The following is a 24,632-nucleotide window of genomic DNA, read 5'->3' as shown; positions in this document are numbered from 1 at the left end:
AAGAAACTAGAAAATCTAGAAGAAATGGATAAATTCCTCGACACATACACCCTCCCAAGACTAAACCAGGAAGAAGTTGAATCTCTGAATAGACAAATAACAGGCTCGGAAATTGTGGCAATAATCAATAGCTTACCAACCAAAAAAAGTCCAGGACCAGATGGATTCACAGCTGAATTCTACCAGAGGTACAAGCAGGAGCTGGTACCATTCCTTCTGAAACTATTCCAATCAATAGAAAAAGAGGGAATCCTCCCTAACTCATTTTATGAGGCCAGCATCATCCTGATACCAAAGGCTGGCAGAGACACAGCAAAAAAGGAGAATTTTAGACCAATATCCTTGATGAACATTGATGCAAAAATCCTCAATAAAATACTGGCAAACCGAATCCAGCAGCACATCAAAAAGCTTATCCACCATGATCAAGTGGGCTTCATCCCTGGGATGCAAGGCTGGTTCAACATATGCAAATCAATAAATGTAATCCATCATATAAACAGAACCAAAGACAAAAACCACATGATTATCTCAACAGATGCAGAAATGACAAAATTCAACAACCCTTCATGCTAAAAACTCTCAATAAATTAGGTATTGATGGGACGTTTCTCAAAATAATAAGAGCAATCTATGACAAACCCACAGCCAATATCATACTGAATGGGCAAAAACTGGAAGCATTCCCTTTGAAAACTGGCACGAGACAGGGATGCCCTCTCTCACCACTCCTATTCAACATAGTGTTGGAAGTGCTGGCCAGGGCAATCAGGCAGCAGAAGGAAATAAAGAGTATTCAAATAGGAAAAGAGGAAGTCAAATTGTCCCTGTTTGCAGAAGACATGATTGTATATCTAGAAAACCCCATTGTCTCACCCCAAAATCTCCTTAAGCTGATAAGCAACTTCAGCAAAGTCTCAGGATACAAAATCAACAAGCAAAAATCACAAGCATTCTTATGCACCAATAACAGACAAACAGAGAGCCAAATCAGGAGTGAACTCCCATTCACAATTGCTTCAAAGAGAATAAAATACCTAGGAATCCAACTTACAAGGGATGTGAAGGACCTCTTCAAGGAGAACTACAAACCACTGCTCAATGAAATCAAAGAGGATACAAACAAATGGAAGAACATTCCATGCTCACGGATAGGAAGAATCAATATAGTGAAAATGGCCATACTGCCCAAGGTAATTTATAGATTTAATGCCATCCCCATCAAGCTACCAATGACTTTCTTCACAGAATTGGAAAAAACTACTTTAAAGTTCATATGGAACCAAAAAAGAGGCTTCATCGCCAAGGCAATCTTAAGCCAAAAGAACAAAGCTGGAGGCATGATGCCATGTGACTTCAAAGTATACTACAAGGCTACAGTAACCAAAACAGCATGGTACTGGTACCAAAACAGAGATATAGATCAATGGAACAGAACAGAGCCCTCAGAAATAATGCCGCATATCTACAACCATCTGATCTTTGACAAACCTGACAAAAACAAGAAATGGGGAAAGGATTCCCTATTTAATAAATGGTGCTGGGAAAACTGGCTAGCCATATGTGGAAAGCTGAAACTGGATCCCTTCCTTACACCTTATACAAAAATTAATTCAAGATCGATGAAAGACTTACATGTTTGACCTAAAACCATAAAAACCTTAGAAGAAAACCTAGGCAATACCATTCAGGACATAGGCATGGGCAAGGACTTCATGTCTAAAACACTAAAAGCAATGGTAACAAAAGCCAAAATTGACAAATGGGATCTAATTAAACTAAAGAGCTTCTGCACAGCAAAAGGAACTACCATCAGAGTGAACAGGAAACCTACAAAATGGGAGAATATTTTCACAACCTACAAATCTGACAAAGGGCTACTATCCAGAATCTACAATGAACTCAAACAAATTTACAAGAAAAAAACAAACAACCCCATCAAAAAGTGGGCAAAGGATATGAACAGACACTTCTCAAAAGAAGACATTTATGCAGCCAACAGACACATGAAAAAATGCTCATCATCACTGGCCATCAGAGAAATGCAAATCAAAACCACAATGAGATACCATCTCACACCAGTTACAATGGCGATCATTAAAAAGTCAGGAAACAACAGGTGCTGGAGAGGATGTGGAGAAATAGGAACACTTTTACACTGTTGGTGGGACTGTAAACTAGTTCAACCATTGTGGAAGTCAGTGTGGCGATTCCTCAGGGATCTAGAACTAGAAATACCATTTGACCCAGCCATCCCACTACTGGGTATATACCCAAAGGATTATAAATCATGCTGCTATAAAGACACATGCACACGTATGTTTATTCCGGCACTATTCACAATAGGAAAGACTTGGAACCAACCCAAGTGTCCAACAATGATAGACTAGATTAAGAAAATGTGGCACATATACACCATGGAATACTATGCAGCCATAAAAAATGATGAGTTCATGTCCTTTGTAGGGACATGGATGAAACTGGAAACCATCATTCTCAGCAAACTATCGCAAGGACAAAAAACCAAACACCGTATGTTCTCACTCATAGGTGGGAATTGAACAATGAGAACACATGGACACAGGAAGGGGAACATCACACTCCCGGGACTGTTGTGGGGTGGGGGGACGGGGGAGGGATAGCATTTGGAGATATACCTAATGCTAAATGACGAGTTAATGGGTGCAGCACACCAACATGGCACATGTATACATATGTAACAAACCTGCACATTGTGCACATGTACCCTAAAACTTAAAGTATAATAATAATAAAATAAAATAAAAAAAGGAAAAGAGGGAATCCTCCCTAACTCATTTTATGAGGCCAGCGTCATCCTGATACCAAAGCCTGGCAGAGACACAACAAAAAAGGAGAATTTTAGACCAATATCCGTAATGAACATCAATGAAAATTCCTCAATAAAATACTGGCAAACCAAATCCAGCAGCACATCAAAAAGCTTATCCACCATGATCAACCGGGCTTCATCGCTGGGATGCAAAACTGGTTCAACATATGCAAATCAATAAATGTCATCCATCATATAAACAGAACCAAAGACAAAAACCACATGAGTATCTCAATAGATGCAAAAGCCTTTGACAAAATTCCACAGCCGTTTATGCTAAGAACTCTCAATAAACTAGGTATTGATGGGATGTATCTGAAAATAATTAAGAGCTATTTGTGACAAACCCACAGCCAATATCATACTGAATGGGCAAATATTGGAAGCATTCCCTTTGAAGATTGGCACAACACAGGGATGCCCTCTCTCACCACTCTTATTCAACATAGTGTTGGAAGTTCTGGCCAGGGCAATCAGGCAGGAGAAAGAAACAAAGGGTATTCAGTTAGGAAAAGAGGAAGTCAAATTGTCTCTGTTTGCAGATGACATGATTGTATATTTAGAAAACCCCATTGTCTCAGCCCAAAATCTCCTTAAGCTGATAAGCAACTGCAGCAAAGTCTCAGGGTACAAAATCAATGTACAAAATTCACAAGCATTCCTACACACCAGTAACAGACAGAGAGCCAAATCATGAGTGAACTCCCATTCACAATTGCTTCAAAGAGAATAAAATACTTAGGAATCCAACTTACAAGGGACGTGAAGGACCTCTTCAAGGAGAACTACAAACTACTGCTCAACGAAATAAAAGAGGATACAAACAAATGGAAGAACATTCCACGCGCATGGATAGGAAGAATCAGTATCGTGAAAATGGCCATACTGCCCAAGGTAATTTATAGATTTAATGCCATCCCCATCAAGCTACCAATGACTTTCTTCACAGAATTGGAAAAAACTACTTTAAAGTTCATATGGAACCAAAAAGGAGCCCACATTGTCAAGGCAATCCTAATCCAAAAGAACAGAGCTGGAGGCATCATGCCACCTGACTTCAAACTATACTACAAGGCTACAGTAACCAAAACAGCATGGTACTGGTACCAAAACAGAGATATAGACCAATGGAACAGAACAGAGCCCTCGGAAATAATACCACACATCCACAACCATCTGATCTTTGATAAACCTGAGAAAAACAAGCAATGGGGAAAGGATTCCCTATTTAATAAATGGTGCTGGGAAAACTGGCTAGCCATATGTAGAAAGCTGAAACTGGATCCCTTCCTTACACCTTATACAAAAATTAATTCAAGATGGATTAAAGATTTAAATGTTTGACCTAAAACCATAAGAACCCTAGAAGAAAATCTAGGCAATACCATTCAAGACATAGGCATGGGCAAGGACTTCATGTCTAAAACACGGAAAGCAATGGTAACACAAGCCAAAATTGACAAATGGGATCTAATTAAACTAAAGAGCTTCTGCACAGCAAAAGAAACTACCATCAGAGTGAACAGGTAACCTACAGAATGGGAGATAATTTTTGCAATCTACCCATCTGACAAAGGGCTAATATCCAGAATCTACAAAGAACTTCAACAAATTTACAAGAAAAAAACAAACAACCCCATCAAAAAGTGGGCAAAGGATATGAACAGACACTTCTCAAAAGAAGACATTTATGCAGCCAACAGACACATGAAAAAATGCTCATCATCACTGGCCATCAGAGAAATGCAAATCAAAACCACAATGAGATACCATCTCACACCAGATAGAATCGCGATCATTAAAAAGTCAGGAAACAACAGGTACTGCAGAGGATGTGGAGAAATACGGACACTTTTACACTGTTGGTGGGAGTGTAAACTAGTTCAACCATTGTAGAAGACAGCGTGGCGGTTCCTCAAGGATCTAGAACTAGAAATACCATTTGACCCAGCGATCCCATTACTGGGTATATACCCAAAGGATTATAAATCATGCTATTACAAAGACACATGCACACGTATGTTTATTGTGGCACTATTCACAATAGCAAAGATTTGGAACCAACCCAAATGTCCATCAATGATAGACTGGGTTAAGAAAACGGGGCACATATACACCATGGAATACTATGCAGCCATAAAAAATGATGAGCTCATGTCCTTTGTAGCGACATGGATGAAGCTGGAAACCATCATTCTGAGCCAACTATCACAAGGACAGAAAACCAAACACCACATGTTCTCACTCATAGGTGGGAACTGAACAACGAGAACACTTGGACACAGGAAGGGGAGCATCACACACTGGGGCCTGTTGTAGGGTGGGAGGCGGGGGGAGGGATAGCATCAGGAGGAATACCTAATGTAAATGTCGAGTTAATGGTTGCAGCACAGCAACATGGCACATGTATACATATGTAACAAACCTGCACATTGTGCACATGCACCCTAGAACTTAGAGTATAATAATAAATAATAATAAAGGGTGTAAATTTCTCAAAAAAATTCACAATGACTCATAAAGCAAAACTGAAATCCATACTGTATATAAGAGATACACTTAAAATGCAGTTACTCAGAAAAGTTAAAAATAAAAATATTTACCATGTAAGTAGAAACAACAAGAAAATAGGAGTGGCAACTCTAATACCAGACAAAGTAGAGTCCAGCAAAAGAAAAAAATCTAAATGCATCAGAAAAGGACACTTCATAAAAGCCACATTCCCTGATGAAGAATGACAGTTCAGAATATCAATGCAACAAATAAAACAGCAAACCACCTATATAAAGCAAAATTTAGAGGATATGGAAAAAGAAATTAAAACATACTAATAATAGGAGACTTTAGAATACCACTCTTGATTTAAAACAGGTCAGATGAACAAATATTAAACAATGATATAAAAGATCTGCAAAAAATGAAAAAGTGGAGGTATTTACACCACAGAAATTGACAAGTGCTACAGATCAGGGCCTCCCCCTCCTCTCCTTTGGAAAGCCAGTTTACCAGCACGCCACTGAGCTATCCCTACAGAATTAAAAATACCACATAGCCTCTATAATTAAATAGTGTGGGACTGCACATGAATAGGCAGATCAATGGAATAGAAATAGAAAGTCCAAAAAGAGATATGAATGACTGGGACAAAGAGTCTTTTAAATCAATGATCTTGCAACTGGATAGTCGGTTGGAAAAATAAAATTAGATCCATTTCTCAAACCATACATAAAATAAACTCCAAATGAATCAGATATCTAAATGTAAAAAGTAAAACTATACAAGTACTAAAAGAAAACATTCCTCTACTATCTGGGGAGAGAGAAAGATTTGCTAACTATGAATAGAAATCCAGATGCATTAAAGGAAAAGGTTTAAAATCTGACTACACAAAAATAAAAACTCTTTATAGAGAAAAAGGCAATACAGTAAGATTAAAAGACAAATGACAAAAATGTGAGAAAATATTTGTAGCATATATCACCAATAAAGAGATAATTTCTGAAATGTACTAAAAATTTTTTTAACAAAAAGATCTAAAGTCCATTAGAAAAACAGGCGAAGAAATGAATAGCTAATTCCCAAAATGAGATATAATAATAGCCCTTAAACCTATGAAAAGATATTCAACTTCACTCACAATAAGAGAAATGCAAATTAAAGCTACACTGAAATACCATTTCTCATCCACCACAGTGGCACAAATTCAAAAGCTTGACAGTGTGTTCTATTAGTGACGCTGTGGGGAAACAGTACTTTCACACATTGCTGAAGGGACTGCAAAATGGACGGGAATGTGGCACTGTCTAACAAAACTACATGTGTATTTACCCATTGACCCAGCAATCCCACTTCTAGGAATTTATTCTGAAGATACTGCAACAACATGAAAATACATATGTACAAGATTATTCATTACAGCCTTGTTTGTAATTGCAAATTATTGGAAACTACCTAAATGTCCAAGTTTAGGAGGTGGGTTGCATAACTATGGTACATCCATACACTGGAGTAGTGTGCACCTAAAAAAAAGGAATAAGGAGAATCTATATGAATCAATATGGAGAGATTTCCAGGTGATAGTGTTAAGTGAGAAAAGCAAAGTGAAAAGAAGCATGCTACTTTTTGCATAAACAAAGAAAGATATGTATCTGTGTATCATTAGCACAAAACCACAAAGAAAGGGGGTGGAGGCATGGCTGATGGGATGGAAGGCATAAAGAGAAAGTGACACTTCTCTTAGTATTATTTTTTGCAGAGTGTTGACCTTTAAAAGCATGCTAATCTACATATTCAAAAATAAAATTAAGTTGAGGAAAAAACTAGGAAGTGGAAATATGAAAAATGAAAGCAAATTGAAACAAATGAATCCAATGTTACTTACAATGAATACAATGACCAAAATAAAAGATGGAAAAAAATTAATCCAAATAAGTTACAAACTCAGTATTTAACTATATGCCCTTAAGACTTGGGCAAGGTAGCGTACAGGCATAAGAAGGAAGAACTGCAAACAGATTCTGAACTTTTAAAAAGTTGGCCTGTTCAGGAGATCGAGACCATCCTGGCTAACATGGTGAAAACCCCGTCTCTACTAAAAATACAAAAAATTAGCCGGGCATTGTGGCGGGTGCCTGTAGTCCCAGCTACTCAGGAGGCTGAGGCAGGAGAATGGCGTGAACCCGGGAGGTGGAGCTTGCAGTGAGCCGACATCACGCCACTGCACTCCAGCCTGGGTGACAGAGCGAGACTCTGTCTCAAAAGAAAAAAAAAAAAAAAGTTGGCCTGTTTATTGTGGTGACATCGGTAAAGAAATTTTGAAACTATTGTAAATGTATTCTGGGATTGAGCAAATTAGTAACTACATTGATATTGTTGAGTAAACATGTTAATGTTGAGCCAAGGTTCTCACTGTGGAAGAAAGAACATATATATAAGTAATGGAAGAAAGCAAGGATGAAACCTGTGGGCATGGTTTGGAGTTTTGGTTATATTTTTAAATGAGCCTCTGTGAGTGTGTGTGCAAGTGTGTGTGTCTGTGAAGAAACATGCAAGCATGTGAGCACATGAGCCACCACATGTGTACATAAGAAAACAAATGGGGTAAAATTTTTTAAATAGTGAGTATGGGTAAAGGGCATGTAGATGTTCTTTGTATTCTTATTTTTGTAACTTTTTGAAAGGTTGAAATTGTTTCCAAATAAAAAGTTTTTATGAAATTTGTGATACATAGAAATATATCTAAAATATTTTCCTCTGAAAAACAAGCTGATTACTTTCCTAGAACGTATAAATTTTGTGGTGCTATAATAACCAATGTTTTGTAATTAAATGAAAGAAGTTAATGTTGTAGAAATAAAAAGGAAATCAAACTCTTAAAATACAATTTATGGGGCAGGTGGAATATGGCAGAAAGGAGACAGGACTAATGTGCAGCTCCCACATGGAAGGACAGAACAGTGTTAGAGACTCATACTGTGATCTTTTGCTCCAAGATTCACTGTAGGAATATACCAGGAAAACCAAAAGAATTCACATATCCTTCGAAAGAAGTGGCATGCTGCTGCCAATTCCATGAAACAGGTGAAAAACCGAGTTCCCAAAGTGTGAGACGGAAGAAAACCTACCTTCGAACACGTCCCCACTGGGGAATCTAAAAATCCACATCACGGGAGAAAAATTTAACCTTATCTAGAGATGAAAGGGATTTATGGAGTCACGTAAAGTATAAAAGTAGAAGTAGCAGCAGGAAGTGCCTTGCAAGCACTCTCAGTCTCCAGCTAGAGCCCAGGGAAGCCAGCAATGACTATCTCACAGGTGTCCTTGGGAAGGCAGCCAGCAGAATTGGGGAGGGGTCACAGAGTGAAGGAAGCTCCCAACTGAAATTGGTAGTGGTTTTGACTGGGCACAAATTTTCTTGAGCAGAGTCCAGGGGACGAGTGGAAGCTGCTGCAGATAGGAGCTGGGGCAAGAATAGCCAGACAGGGAAGGGCCAGCTTCAAATGTTGTGCTTGCTTTTTCAGTGGGGTAGCTCACGGCCTGGGGCAAAATCTGAACAAGGCACTGCAGGAGTGAGGCTGGCCTTGCCAACTACATGGGAGCTGGGCGAGGCCTCTTGCTACTGGCTATTCCCCACTTCTCTGGCAAACTGTAGATACAGCAGAGGTGGCCAAGATCCCCTCTATAACATAAGCCCATTGGCCTGAGAACCATACCCCCATCCCCCAAGGTGGCTGTGGCAAGCCCTGCCCAAGGAGAGTCTGAGCCCAGACCCACCTAACCATGCCCCGACCTAAAGTGATGCATCACTTTCCTGTCACCTTTACTAGAGCAGGTACTGGTATCCATGCTGTTGCCAGGCTATAGTACAGTGGTGTAATCTCTGCTCACTGCAACCTCCGACACCCGGGTTCAAGTGATTCTCCTGCCTCAGCCTCCCAGGTAGCTGGGATTACAGGCATGTGCCACCCACCTCGCTAATTTTTGTATTTTCAGTAGAGACGGGATTTCACCATGTTGGCCAGGCTGGTCTTGAACTCCTGACTTCAAGTGATCTGCCCACCTCGGCCTCCCAAAGTGCTGGGATTACAGGCATTAGCCACCATGCCCAGCCGAAGACAGGTCTTTAGAATTAGCCCAATCAGACAAAGACAAAAAAGAATTTTAAAAAATGAACAAATCCTCCAAGAAATTTGGGATTATGTTAAATGGCCAAACCTAAGAATAACTAGTGTTCCTGAGGAAGAAGAGAAATCTAAAAGTTTAGAAAACTTATTTGAGGGAATAATTGAGGAAAGCCTCCCTGACCTTGCTAGACCTCCTCCCTGACCTTTAAATGTGCCTCTGTGAGTGTGTGTGTGTGTCTGTGAAGAAACATGCAAGCATGTGAGCACATGAGCCACCACATGTATATATAAGAAAACAAATGGGGTAAAATTTTTAAAATAATGAGTATGGGTAAAGGGTTTGGAGATCTAGACCTCCAAACACAAGAAGCTCAAAGAACACCTTGGAAATTCATTGCAAAAAGATCATCACCCAGGCACACAGTCATCAGGATACCCAAAGTCAAGACAAAGGAAAGAATCTTAAGACCTGTGAGACAAAAGCATCAAGATAAACTATAAAGGAAAACCTATCACATTAACACCAGATTTCTCAGCAGAAACCCTACAAGCCAGAAGGGGTTGGGGTCCCATCTTTAGCCTTATAAGACAAAATAATTGTCAGCCAAAAATTTTGTATCCAGCAAAACTAAGCTACATAATGAAGGAAAGATAAAGTCATTTTCAGACATGCTGAGAGAATTTGCCGCTACTAAACCAGCACTACAAGAACTGTTTAAAGGAGTTCTAAATCTTGAAACAAAACCTCAAAATACATCAAAATAGAAGTTCCTTATGACATAAATCTCACAGAGCCCATAAAACAATAACACAGTGGGGGAAAAAAACACCAAAACAAGGTATTAAGGCAACAACTAATGTGATGAATAGAACAGTACCTAACATCTTAATACTGATGTTGAATGTAAAGAGCTTAAATAGTCACTTAAAAGATATGGAATGGCAGAATGGATAAAAATTCACTGACTAAGTATCTGCTATCTTCAAGAGACTCACCTAACACATAAGGGCTCACATAAACTTAAGGTTAAGGGGTGGAAAAAGATATTCCACGCAAATGGAAAGTGAGCAAGAGTAGCTATTCTGACATCAGAGAAAACAGACTTTAAAGCAACATCAGTAAAAAAAGAAAAAGACAGACATTATATAATGATAAAAGGAATAGTCCAAAAGGAAAATACTGCAATTCTAAATATATATGCACCTAATACTGGAGCTCCCAAATTTAGAAAACAATTACTATTAGACCTAGGAAATGAGATGCACAGCAACACAATAATAGTGGGAGACTTCAATACTCCACTGACAGCACTAGACAGGTCATCAATACAGAAAGTCAAAGAAACAATAAACTTAAACTATACCCTAGAACAAACGGACTTAACAGGTATTTACAGAACATTCTACCCAACAACTGCAGAATATAAATTCTTTTCTTCAGCACATGGAACAATCTCCAAGATTGAACATATGATAGCACACAAAACAAGTCTCAATAAATTTAAGAAAATCAGATTTATATCAAGTATCTTCTTTTTAAATTTATTTTTGTAATTTTTTTGTCTCATTTTCATTCAGTTCTGCTCTGATCTTTGTTATTTCTTTTCTTCTGCTGGGTTTAGGTTTGGTTTGTTCTTGTTTCTCTAGTTCCTTCAGGTGTGACCTTAGAGTGTCTATTTGTGCTCTTTCAAACTTTCTGATGTAGGCACTAAATGCTATGAACTTTTCTCTTAGTACTACTTTTGGTGTATCCCAGAGGTTTTGACAAGTTGTGTTTCACTACTATCTCTCAGTTCAAAGAAGTTTTTAATTTCCATCCTGATTTCATTGTTGACCCAAAGATCATTTAAGATCAGATGATGATGATGATGATGATGATGATGATATTTATTATTAATTTTTTTGAGATGGAATCTTGCTCTGTTGCTCAGGCTGGAGTGCTGTGGCGCAATCTCGGCTTACTGCAAGCTCCACCCCCTGGGTTCACGCCATTCTTCTGCCTCAGCCTCCCGAGTGGCTGGGACTACAGGTGCCCGCTACCATGCCCGGCTAATTTTTTGTATTTTTAGTAGAGACGGGTTTTACTGTGTTAGCCAGGATGGTCTCAATCTCCTGATGTTGTGATCTGCCTGCCTCAGCCCCGCAAAGTGCTGGGATTACAGGCATGAGCCACAACGCCCAGCCTGAAGTATCTTCTTAAACCACAGTGGAATACAACTGGAAATTACCTCAAAACTATAAAAATACATGGACATTAAATAATCTGCTCTTGAGGCAGGGTGCGGGGGCTCATGCCTGTAATCCCAGCATTTTGGGAGGTGAAGACAGGCGGATCACTTGAGGTCAGGAGTTCAAAATCAGCCTGGCCAACATGGTGAAACCCTGTCTCTACTAAAAATACAAAAATTAAGGCTGGGCGCAGTGTCTCATGCCTGTAATCCCACCACTTTGGGAGACTGAGGCAGGCAGATCACCTGAGGTCAGGAGTTCAAGACCAGCCTGGCCAATATGGTGAAACCCTGACTCTACTAAAAACACACAAAAAAATTAGCCAGGCATGGTAGCGGACATCTGTAATCTCAGCTACTTGGGAGTCTGAGGCACAAGAATCGCTTGAACCTGGGAGGTGAAAGTTGCAGTGAACCGAGATTGTGCCATTGCACTCCAGCCTGGGCAACAGAGCGAGACTCTGCCTCAAAAAAAAAAAAAAAAAAAACATAAATATAAAAATAAGCCGGGCATTGTGGCGCATGCCTGTATTCCTAGCTACTTGGGAGGCTGAGGCAGGAGAACTGCTTGAACCTGGGGAGCAGAGGTGGCAGTGAGCCGAGATCATGCCACTGCACTCCAGCCTGAGCAACAGAGAAAGATTCCATCTCAAAAAAATTAATAATAGTTATCATCATCATCATCATCTGATCTTGAGTGATCTTTGGGTCAACAATGAAATCAAGATGGAAATTAAAAACTTCTTTGAACTGAGAGATAATAGTGAAACAACTTATCAAAACCTCTGGGATACACCAAAAGTAGTACTAAGAGAAAAGTTCATAGCATTTAGTGCCTACATCAGAAAGTTTGAAAGAGCACAAATAGACACTCTAAGGTCACACCTGAAGGAACTAGAGAAACAAGAACAAACGAAACCTAAACCCAGCAGAAGAAAAGAAATAACAAAGATCAGAGCAGAACTAAATGAAAATGAGACAAAAAAATTACAAAAGATAAATCAAACAAAAAGCTGGTTCTTTGAAAAGATAAACAAAATTGATAGACCACTAGCGAGATTAACCAAGAAAAGAAGAGAGAAGATCCAAATTAGCTCAATGAGAAATGAAACAGGAGATATTACAACCAATACCACAGAAATACAATTCGAGGCTACTATGAACACCTTTACACACACAAACTAGAAAATCTAGAGGAGATGGATAAATTCCTGGAGATATACAACTCTCCCAGATTAAATCAGGAAGACATAGAAACTCTGAACAGACCAGTAACAAGTAGAGAGATTAAAACAGTAATAAAAAAATTGCCAATAAAAAAAGTCCAGGACCAGATGGATTCGCAGCTGAATTCCATCAGACATTCAAAGAAGAATTGGTACCAATCCTATAGAACACTATTGCACAAGATACAGAAAGAGGGAATCCTCCCTAAATCGTCCTATGAAGCCAGTATCACCCTAATTCCAAAGCTAGGAAAGGACATAACAAAAAGTGAAAACTATAGACCAGTATCCCTGATGAACACAGATGCAGAAGTCCTCATCATCAAACTTGCTAACTGAATCCAACAGCATATCAAAAAGATAATACACCATGACCAAGTGAGTTGCATACCAGGTATGCAGCAATGGTTTAACATACGCAAGTCAATAAATGTGATAGACCACATAAACAAACTTAAAAACAAAAATCATGTGATCATCTTAATAGATGCAGAAAAAGCATTTGACAAAATCCAGCATCGCTTTATGGTTAAAACCCTCAGCAAAATTGGTATAGGAGGGACACACACTTCACATAGATAGGTAATAAAAGCTATCTATGACACACCCACAGCCAACATTATACTGAATGGGGACAGTTGAAAGCATTGCCCCTGGGAACTGGAACAAGACAAGGATGCCCACTTTCATCACTTCTATTCAACATAGTATCTGAAGTCCTAGACAGAGCAATCAGACAAGAGAAACCAATAAAGGGCACCTAAATCAATAGAGTCAAACTATCACTGTTCACTGATGATATGATCATATACCTAGAAAACCCTACAGACTCATCCAAAAAGCTCCCAGATCTGATAAATGAATTCAGTAAAGTTTCAGGATACAAAATTAATGTGCACAAATCAGTAGCACTGCTATACGCCAACAGCAATCAAGCTGAGAAACAAATCAATAACTCAACTCCTTTTACAATGGCAGCAAAAAACAAACAAACAAACAAACAAAAACACCAACTTAGGAATATACCTAATCAAGGTGGTGAAAGAATTCTACAAGGAAAACTACAAAACACTGCTGAAAGAAGTCACTGATGACACAAACAAATGGAAACACATCCCATGCTCGTGGAGAATCAATGTTGTAAAAACGACCATACTGCCAAAAGCAATATGCAAATTCAATGCAGTTCCAATCAAAGTACCATAATCATTCTTCACAGAACTAGGAAAACAATCCTAAAATTCATATGGAACCTCAAAAGACCCCACATAGCAAGACTAAGCAAAAAGAACAAATCTGGAGGCATCACATTACTTGACTTCAAACTACACTACAAGACTATAGTTATCAAAACAGCATGGTACTGATATAAAAATAGGCACATAGACCAATGAAACAGAATAGAGAACCCAGAAATGAAGCCAAATACAGCCAACTGATTTTTGACAAAGCAAACAAAAACATAAAGTTGGGAAAGGACATCTTATTCAACAAATGGTGCTGGGATAATTGGGAAGCCACATGTAGAGGACTGAAACTGGATCCTCATCTCTCACCTTATACAAAAATCAACTCAAGATGATCAAAGACCTAAATCTAACATCTGAAACCATAAAAATTCTAGAAGATAACATTGGTAAAGGTCTTCTGAACTTTGGCTTAGGCAAAGATTTCATGACCAAGAACCCAAAAGCAAATGAAACAAAAACAAATATAAATAGATGGGACTTAATTAAACTAAAAAGCTTCTGCACAGCAAAAGAAATCATCAGTAGAGTAAACAGACAACCCACAGAGTGGGAGAAAATCTTCCCAAACGTGCATCTAGCAAAGGACTAATATCTGGAATCTACAAGGAAGTCAAACAAATCAGCAAGAAAAAAACAAAACAAAACATAATCCCATCAAAAAGTGGGCTAAGGACATGAATAAACAAGTCTCAAAAGAATATATACAAATGCCCAAAAAACATATGAAAAGATGCTCATCATCACTAATTATCAGGGAAATGCAAATTAATACCACAATGAGATACCTACCTTACTCCTGCAAGAATGGCCATAATTAAAAAATCAAAAAGCATAGATGTTGGCATAGATGTGGTGAAAAGGGAATGTTTTCATTTACAGTGCTGGTGGAAATGGAAACTAGTACAACCACTAAGGAAAACAGTACAGAGATTCCATTTAGAACTAAAAGTATAACTACCATTTGATCCATCTATCCAACTACCGGGTATCTATTCAGAAGAAAAGAAGTCATTATATGAAAAAGATACTTGCACACGCATGTTTGTAGCAGCATAATTTGCAATTGCAAAAATATGGAACCAGCCTAAATGCCCATTGACCAACAAGTGGATAAAGAAAATGTGGTATAAATATACCAGTGAATACTACTCAGCCATAAAAAGGAACGAAATAATGGCATTCATAGCAACCTGGATGGAGTTGGAGACCATTATTCTAAGGGAAGTAACTCAGGAATGGAAAACCAAATATCATATGTTCTCACTTTAAGTGAGAGCTAAGCTATGAGGATGAAAGTTATAAGAATGATACATTGGACTTTGGGGATTCAGGGGGAAGGATGGGAGAAGAGTGAGGAATAAAGGAGTACACAATGGGTACAGTGCACACTGTCTGGGTGTTGGATGCACCAAAATCTCAGAAATTACTGCTAAGGAACTTATCTGTGTAACAAAAAACCACCTGTTCCCCCAAAACCATGGAAATAAAAAAATATATAATTTATGCAAACAGATAAAATATTAGACCTTTCACTTTAGTATAATATATACAATTCTAATTTAATTATCAAAATCCTGTATTTTATATCAACATATCTTGGTAATCATGTTTAAATATCACTATTAAAGATAGACTACTGAGTTTCCTTATTACCCCAAATATTCACTATATTAGATACTGCTATTTGATCTCAAGAGAATGGATCCTTAAACAGACTCACTCTTCTAATGATCGCTCTAGGCCTCGGTCAGGAGATCGATGGTAAGCACATTCTGGTGAATGACATTTTGTATTTGGCTTCATTGTAGAACTCATATGATAAGCATTACTTGAATAATTTTGGCGGCGAAGTTCTTGTACGGCCCTCTCCCTAAAGCAAAATAGTGATGCTTTAAATTTTATATCCAGCAAAATTATTAAAACATAAAACTAGCTCAATTCATACTTGAAAATCTAACCACCATGAAAGAACTAAAACCTCTTGTTACCTAAGAAACAATGCTTTCCATGCTGAAAAGCATTGTTTTTGAGCTTGCATAGAGATAAACTTACCTTTCAAAGCGCTCTGTTCCTAGTTGTCTTTTGGTAATGTCTAAATCAGCTTCCAATTGTGTGACAACATTTCTGAACTGGGCCACATCTCTACTCTGGATGGCCTTGTTTAAAAGAAGATAAGAGTTATAGTTGACTAAACTTAAAATATGGCTATGATTCTGGGGTACATTAAACCATATTGATAGTGGTTTCTCAGCTGGATCCAAATCACATTGTGATTTTTATGGCCAGATTTATTAGTAGATCTAAAATATGCCCATGTTAGACATGGTAAGTATGCAGAGTAGCCTACTTGAAAAGCCTAAGCAATCCCAGTCCCATTTAATTAGTTAATCCTTCTCTGTTTCAGTTTCCCTGTTTGAACATATTATACATCATCTGTCTATACTACTTACTATAAATTGTTTTTTATGTAAGTACTTAGAGGTATTATATAAAGTAGTAGTATGATCAAATAATTAACACCAGAATTCACTAGCTCCATGATTAATATGGTCTGTTTTATATATATCTATTCAACCAAGTGCCTTATAATGAAATTTGACATACACAATCTTCAATTTAATAGAATCTTCCTTAAGGCTAAACAATGCCTCAAAAAACCTGTAATAAGGCACAATATCATACGGAAGATAAACATTGATGAATGCCACTCACACAGAACATTCTATCCTCTTCACTTGCTTTCAGGATACTATCATAGACTGCTGAAATCTAAACTTTAGAGACTAATAACAAACACTTCTCATGCTAATTCTAAGTGTTAGTATTTAACAGCCAGTCTAAAACAGAGTATAGCCCTTAGGGTGGAAGTTTTGGCATATTTCACGAAGGTAGATTTCCACCTACCATCCTGAGAAAGTGATCCTGCAAAACCTGTTGAAGGAATCATAATAGCCTAGCTACAGTAATGGAAAAGAAGGACTCAGTCACCGCCACTATAACCTGAAAACAGTTTCTGAAGGAAACAGGCCTTGGCTCTGAAGCCCTTGCCTAGTCAGGGGCTCCTAGGAGTGGCTGATTGCCGAGGCCATGCTTCTTATCCTTTCCCATGCCCTGACCTCAGATGTGAGGACAGAGTGGAGGCTGGATGAAAAGTGTTGCAGATGGGACAGGTAAGAACAGGGGTTAAGGGTCCCCCATCAGTTTTTATGAGAGGTGACCAAGTTTAATAGAAAAAAAATTCACTATACAGGGAGGCAATTCCACCCAATTCTCCAGCCAAACGTCTTTTAATAAGGTGCTAGGAGTGCTAGAGATCCTTAAAAAAAGAAAAAAAAAAGAAAAGAAAAAGAAAGAAAAGAAGCCAAAATCAATGTCCTGGGAAGTCTTCTGTATTTTGTGAATGCAGGTGTTCTTCTAGGTATCCAGTACATGCAATAGGTACAAAAGAAAATATGATGTGGCAAATGCAAACACTAGGTTGCAATATATTGGTCTAAATATGAAAATTCTTCTGGTTTCAAACTGGTTAATTTTTTTCTCATTTTGTTGTATTTCCTAAATGCAGTATTTTAGATCAGACATTCTATTATACTCAAAACTCTGTTGGAAAGAATCAATAGAGATCATTAAACTTAAATTTAGATAAGAAAAACATAATAGAAAAAGTACCACCTCTTAGGCAAATCACAGTATTTTTGATCCTTAGGCAAATTATAGAATTCTCTAAATTCTAGCTTAAAAATTCTACTAATCTATAAAGTACCAAAAAATTAAGATGTATGACTTTACTTTATATTGCTAAACAACTCACATTTTATTTTCTGCCAAACAAAGGTGTTCTTTAAGAAGCTGAATTTCAGATTCTTTTTCTTGAAGTGCTATCTGAGACTGATATTCTTTGTCTCGATTGGCCACCAGCAAAGCTTCTAGATTCTGCATGGAGATTCTCTCATTTGTCATCTGACTCCTCGGGAGTTCAATTTCAGAACGAGCAGAATCTAACTCATTCTCCATCTGTACAATAATAAGAAAATATCTACACTTATTCCCATTAATTCACTTAACTATTATATTATCAGGGACTCACAAAATTTTCATAATCTGTTATAAACTGGCAACTACTTTTAATGTGATTTGAAATTGTGTCCCTCCTTCTTACCAAATAAACACACCACACATGTATGTATAGTATCACTTTCTCCATCTCTCTGATCATATCAGAAAATTCATTAATTTAAGAAAAGGCTTATTAATTTCAAACTGCAACCAGTTTCTACTATCAGCTTTGATATTTCTTTATATACTCCTGCAAGTCTGATGATATCTGTGAGCACTGCTTTGTCCTGAGTTAGGTGAGCTACATGCTTATAGAATGTCACTGGACTCCATAATTAAGGAGTATAAGGAGTAATCTCTTATATTCTTATATAAAGAGTAATCTCTTATATTCTCTTAATATAATTAATAATTATATTTAATAATGTAATTTAATATAATTATAATTAATATAAGGCATAATCTCTTACATTCTCTTGCATAAACCTGTGGAAAGCTTCCTTTTGAAAATTATCTTGAGCCTGAAAATATGCTCAGTGAGACAAATGTTTTTTAAAAAGGAGGAAGAACAGTCACTAGTATTTAGAAAACAATTATTCCTTATCTTGTCATATACATAACAAATTCTATATGCATTTAAAAAGTTAAATTTGAAAAGTTAAGCTTTAAATTCCAGTGAAAAGAAATAAAAATGAAATTACAGGGAAAGGAGATAGGTAAGTAGGGAAATTTTCTAAGCTAGATACAATGCAAAAAAAAGTTTCATCACCTTAAAAAAATAAACATTTTGATAGTCAATATAAACTTAACCAAAATTTGAAAGGAAACAACTGGAACACAAATAAACTTAGTAAATAAAATTAATAGTTTATATCTTTACTAACATAAAGAACACATATAAACTGATGAGAAATATGAGCTAAATGATAATGATCAGAAAATTTACAAAAGGAGAAATACAATTAAATTGTAAACGTATGGGGAAAATTTACCCTTACTAGTAATCAAATAAACTAAAACAAGATGCCATTACTAGTTCAGGGCTTCTTACCTCAACATTACTGATGTTTTGGGTTGGATAATTATTTGGAGTGGGGGGCAGCACTATGCATTACAGGATGCTTAGCAGTATCTCTGGCCTCTGCCCAATCGACGCCACCAGCATTCCCCACTCTAGTCATGACCATCAAAAAGGTCATTACTAAATGCAGACTAGGAGCAAACTCTCTTTCAGCTGAACTGGAAAAACTCTACCAAAGACACTGTTCTAGTCTATCTAATTTGCAAATTTGTTAGTTTGTGTTAATGAACATTACATTGGGCAATGGCAATCTCATATACTTTGCTGGCAGGAGTAGAAAATAGACCGTGATTTTTTTGACAATAGCTTTTTTGAAATATAATTCACATGCCATCAATGATTTTTAGCATATTAACACAGTTGTACAATCGTTACCACAATCTAATGTGAGAACTTTTTCATCACCCCAAAAAGAAACTCAAGGTTGGGCATGGTGGCTAACACTTGTAATCCCAGCACTCTGGGAGGCCAAGGTAGGTGGATTGCTTGAGCTCAGGAGTTTGAGACCAGCCTGGGCAACATGGTGAAACTCCATCGCTACAAAACATTCAAAAACTTAGCCAGGCATGATGACATAGGCCTGTAGTCCCAGCTACTCAGCAGGCTGAGGTGGGAAATCGCTTGAGCCCAGGAAGCCGAGGATACAGTGAGCCAAGATGGCACCACTGCACTCCAGCCTCGGCCACTGAAGGAGACCCTGTCTCAAAAAAAACAAAAAACAAAAAAACCAACACAGAACCTTCTCTGGCCCTAGGCAACCCCTAAACTATTTTCTACTATTTGCCTTATTCTGGATATTCCATATAAACGGAAACAAACAATGTGTATGCGGTCTTTTGTGACTGGCTTCCTTTATTAGCACAATGTTTTTAAGAGTTGTCAATGTTTTAGCAGGATCAAAACTTCATCACTTTTATTGCCTAATAATATTCCATTGCATAGATAAACCACAGCTCTATTCATGAGTTAAAAATATTTGACTTATTATACTCTGGGACTATTACAAATAATATTGCCATAAAAATTTGTATACAAGTTTTTGTATGGACATGTTTTCATTCCTCTTGAATAGATAGAAGTGACATTTATGAGCTGTAAGGTAATCTAATTTTTAACATTTTGAGGAACTGCCAAAATGTTTTACAAAGTTGCCTTACTATTTTACATTTCCACCAGCAATGTATGAGGGTTTCACTTTTTCCACATTTTTGTCAACATTTTTTATCTTCTCTCTGATTACAGCCATCCTAGTGGTTGTGAAATAGTATGGTTTGGATTTGCATTTTTCTATTAATGATGTTCAGCATCTTTTCATGTGTTTATTGGCCATTTATGTATCTTATGTAGAGAAATGTCTATTAATATCCTTTGCCTAATTTTTTAGTTGGGTTCTTAGTTTTTTGTTTTTTGAGACAAGGTCTCATTCTGTCACCCAGGCTGGAGTGCAGTGGCATGAAGATGGCTCACTGAAGTAAACCTCCCACCTCAGCCTCTCAAGTCGCTGGGAATACGACTGTGCACCACCACACCTGGTTAATTTTTGTATTTTTTGTAGAGATGGGTTTTTGCCATGTTGCCCAGGCTGGTCTTGAACTCCTGGGCTCAAGCGATCCTCCTGTCTAGGCCTCCCAAAATGCTAGGATTAGAGGCATGAACCACCACTACATATTTTGAATATGAATCTCTTATCAGATATATGGTTTGCAAATGTCTTCTCACATCTTGTGCATCGTCTTGCCACTTTCTTGATGATATCATTTGCAGCACAGAAGGTTTTTTTTTTTTATTTTGATCAAGTCTACTTAATCTATTCTTGTGTGTGTGTGTGTTTTTGACGTGTATTTAAGAAAGCGCTGCCTAACCCAAGGTCACAAAGATTTACTTCTGTGTTTTCTTCTTAATATAGTTTTTGCTGTTACATATAGCCCTATGATTCATTTTCAGTTAATCTTTGCATGTGATCCAACTTCATTCTTTTCCACATAGATATTAGGTTGTCGCCATTTGCTAAAAATACGATTCTTTCCTCATTGAATTGTCCTAGCACCTGTATTTTGAAAAATCATTTGGGCACAAATGTATAAACCATTTCTGGACTCTGAATTCTGTTCCATCAACCTCTATGTCTTTCCTTATGCTAGTACCACATTGTCTTGATTACTTCAGTTTTGCAGCCAGTTTTGAAATCAGGAAGTGTGATTCTCCAACTTTGTTTTTCTTTTTCAAGATTGTTTTGGCTATTCACTTGCACTTCCATATGAATTTTAGATCAGTTTGACAATTTCTACAAAGACACCTGGGATTCTGATAAGCACTGCATTAAATTTGTGGATCAGTTTTGGGAGTAATGCCTTCTTAACAATGGTAGGTGTTCTGGCCCATGAACATGGGATGTGTTTCCATTTATTTAGGTCTCCTTTAATTTCTGTTGACAACGTTCTGTAGTTTTGTAAAATACAAGTATTTGTCTTTTTTTTTTTTAGACAGAGTCTTGCTCTGTCGCCAGGCAGAGTGCAGTGGCATAATCTTGGCTCACTGCAACCTCTGACTCCCTGGTTCAAGCGATTCTCCTGCCTCGGCCTCCCAAGTAGCTGGGACTACAGGCACGTGCCATCACACCCAGCTAATTTTTGTATTTTTAGTAGAGATGGGGTTTCACCATGTTAGCCAGGATGGTCTTGATCTCCTGACCTCATGATCTGCCCACCTCGGCCTCCCAAAGTGCTGGGATTACAGGCATAAGCCACCACGTCCGGCCGTATTTGTCCTTTTTTAGTGCTACCCTTTTTGATGCAATTCCATTTGATATAATTTTTTTTTCATTTTCAGATTGTTCATTGTTAATGTATAGAAATAAGAAATACGATAATTGGATATTGATCTTGTGTCCTACAACCCTGATGCTCATTTATTCTAATACTTTTTTAGTGGATTCTTAGGATTTTCTGTATTTCAGATCATGTCACCTGCAAACAGAGATAGCTTTACTTCTTTTCCAATCTGGATGCCTTTTATTTCTTTTTCTTGCCTAACTTCTCTGCCTAGAACCTCTGCTACAATGTTGAATAGAAAAGGCAAGGTGGGCATTCTCGTCTTGATACTGATCTTATGGCAAAAGCATTCAATCACCACTAAGTACAGTGTTTGCTGTGGGTTTTTCATAGATGCCCTTTGTGAGGTCAAGAAAGTTTCTATTTCTAGTTTATAGAGTGTTTTTATCAGGCAAGAATGTTGGATTTTGCCAAATGCTTTTTCTGCATCCATTGAGAAGGCTGTGTGGTTTTCGTTCTTGATTCTATTGATATGATGATGTATTAACTGATTTTTCAGGTGTTAAACCAACCCAGCATTCATGGAATAAACCCTACTTGATGGTGTAAATTTCGTTTTATGTGTTGTTGGATTCAGTGTTACAGTATTTTCTCGATAATTTTTCATCTGTATTCATAAGAGATAATGGTCTGCAGTTTTATTTTCCTGTGACGTCTTTGTCTGGCTTTGGCCTCAGGGCAATAATGGCTTCATAGAATGCATTAAGAAGTGTTCTCTTCTACTTTTGGAAGAGTTTGCAAAAATTCTGGGTCAATGCATCTTGAATCATTTGGAAGAATTCACAACTGAAGCCATCTGGGCCTCGGTATTACTTTATGGAAGTTTAAAAATTTCTATTTTGACCTCTTTAGGTTACAGGTTTATTCAGATTTTCTACTTTTCCTTAAGTCAGTTTTAATAGTTTGTGTTTTTCTGGAAATTTGTTGATTTCATCTAAGCATTTAATTTTTGGCATTCAGTTGTTCATGATATTCCCCTATGATACTTTTTTTATAAGGTTAGTAGTGATGTCCCTTCTCTTATTCCTGATTTTAGTAATTTGACTCTGTCACTTTGCTAAAGATTTGTCAATTTTGTTGGTATTCTGAAAGAACAAGCTTGTGGCTTCTTTGATTCTTGATTGTTTTCTCTTCACTTAGTTTCTGTTCTAATCTTGATTATTATTTTCATTCTTCTTGCTGTGGGTTTAGTTTGTTCCCTTTTCCCAGTGTTCTAAGTGGAAAGCTAGGTTAGCGACTTAAGAGTTTTCTTCTTTTTTAATATAGATAGGCATTTATAGCTATAAATTTCCCTCTAAGTACTGCTTTAGCTGCATCCTATATGTTTTGACACAGTACACATTCATTTTCACTAATCTCAGAGTATTTTCTTTTTTTCCTTTGTGATTTCTTCTTTGACTCACCACTATTTGGGAATGTGCTGCTCAATTTTCATATACTTCTGAATTTACAAAATATTCTTCTTTTATCAATCCCTAACAATTCCATTGTGGTGGGAAAACATACTTTGCATAAGTTCAATCCTTTTAAATCTATTGAGGCTTATATTATGGCCTAATGTATGATCTATTCTGGAGGATCTTCCATGTTGAGAAGACTATGTATTCTACTGTTTTTGGAAGAGTGTTTTATACATTTATGTTAATGCCAATTTGGTTTTTGTGTTGTTGAAATCTTATATTTCCTTGTTGATGTTCTGCCTAGCTGCTCTCTTCATTATTGAAAGTGGGGTACTGACATCTGCAACTATTACTGTTGAACTGTTTATTTACAGCTCAGTACAGAAATGTTATTCCTACATAGCTGTTTTTCTTCCTTTTCTCACTAGTGATATTAATCTTACACTTACATCTATATATGTCACAAGCCCAATGATATATTGTTACAACTATTACTTTTAAATGTTATAGCTTTTAAAGAAGTTGATAGAAGAAAGGACAGCAAACATATACAGTCAGACTTAGCAGCTCTTTTTTTTTTATTTTTGAGACGGAGTCTCACTCTGCCACCCAGGCTGGAGTGCAGTGGCATGATCTCGGCTCACTGTAAGCTCCGCCTCCCAGGTTCATGCCATTCTCCTGCCTCAGCCTCCCAAGTAGCTGCGACTACAAGCACCTGCCACTACGCCTGGCTAATTTTTTTGTATTTTTTTTAGTAGAGACAGGGTTTCACCGTGTTAGCCAGGATGGTCTCGATCTCCTGACCTCGTGATCTGCCCGCCTCAGCCTCCCAAAGTTCTGGGATTACAGGCGTGAGCCATCGCGCCCAGCCCAAAGCAGCTCTTTTAAATATGTTCAAAGAAATAAAGGAAGTCATACTTAAGGAGGTAAAGTAAGTCCATAAATGGATGAATGGATAAAGAAAATGTGGTATAGATACAAAATGGAATACTATACAGCAGTGGTCCCCAACCTTTTTGTCACCAGGAACTGGTTTCATGGAAGACAATTTTTCCATGGACAGCAGTGGGGGTGGGGATGGTTTTG

At 37.5% G+C, this 24,632-nt stretch overlaps 2 protein-coding genes across 13 annotated transcripts in view; both read right to left on the bottom strand.

Annotated features, from left to right (window-relative positions):
* LOC100448218 (large ribosomal subunit protein uL30m) overlaps positions 1-24,632 on the bottom strand; it is a 178,491-nt gene that overhangs the window by 53,228 nt on the left and 100,631 nt on the right. The gene's annotated exons all lie outside the window — the stretch shown is intronic.
* The window catches only part of LYG1 (lysozyme g1), a 158,305-nt gene that overhangs the window by 101,998 nt on the left and 31,675 nt on the right, over positions 1-24,632 (bottom strand). For all 8 annotated transcript variants that reach the window (XM_063713366.1, XM_063713363.1, XM_063713364.1 and 5 more), the window contains exons 2-4: positions 17,990-18,192; positions 16,231-16,334; positions 15,899-16,048 (exon numbers count right to left, since the gene is read on the bottom strand). The gene's annotated coding sequence lies outside the window, so the exon portion shown is untranslated. The remainder of the gene's footprint in view (positions 1-15,898; positions 16,049-16,230; positions 16,335-17,989; positions 18,193-24,632) is intronic.

The sequence above is a fragment of the Pongo abelii genome, chromosome 12 (genome assembly GCF_028885655.2).
Source record: "Pongo abelii isolate AG06213 chromosome 12, NHGRI_mPonAbe1-v2.0_pri, whole genome shotgun sequence".
Lineage (NCBI taxonomy): Eukaryota > Metazoa > Chordata > Mammalia > Primates > Hominidae > Pongo > Pongo abelii.
Note: the sequence above shows the minus strand (reverse complement) of the source record. Positions and strands in the feature narration are given on the sequence as shown.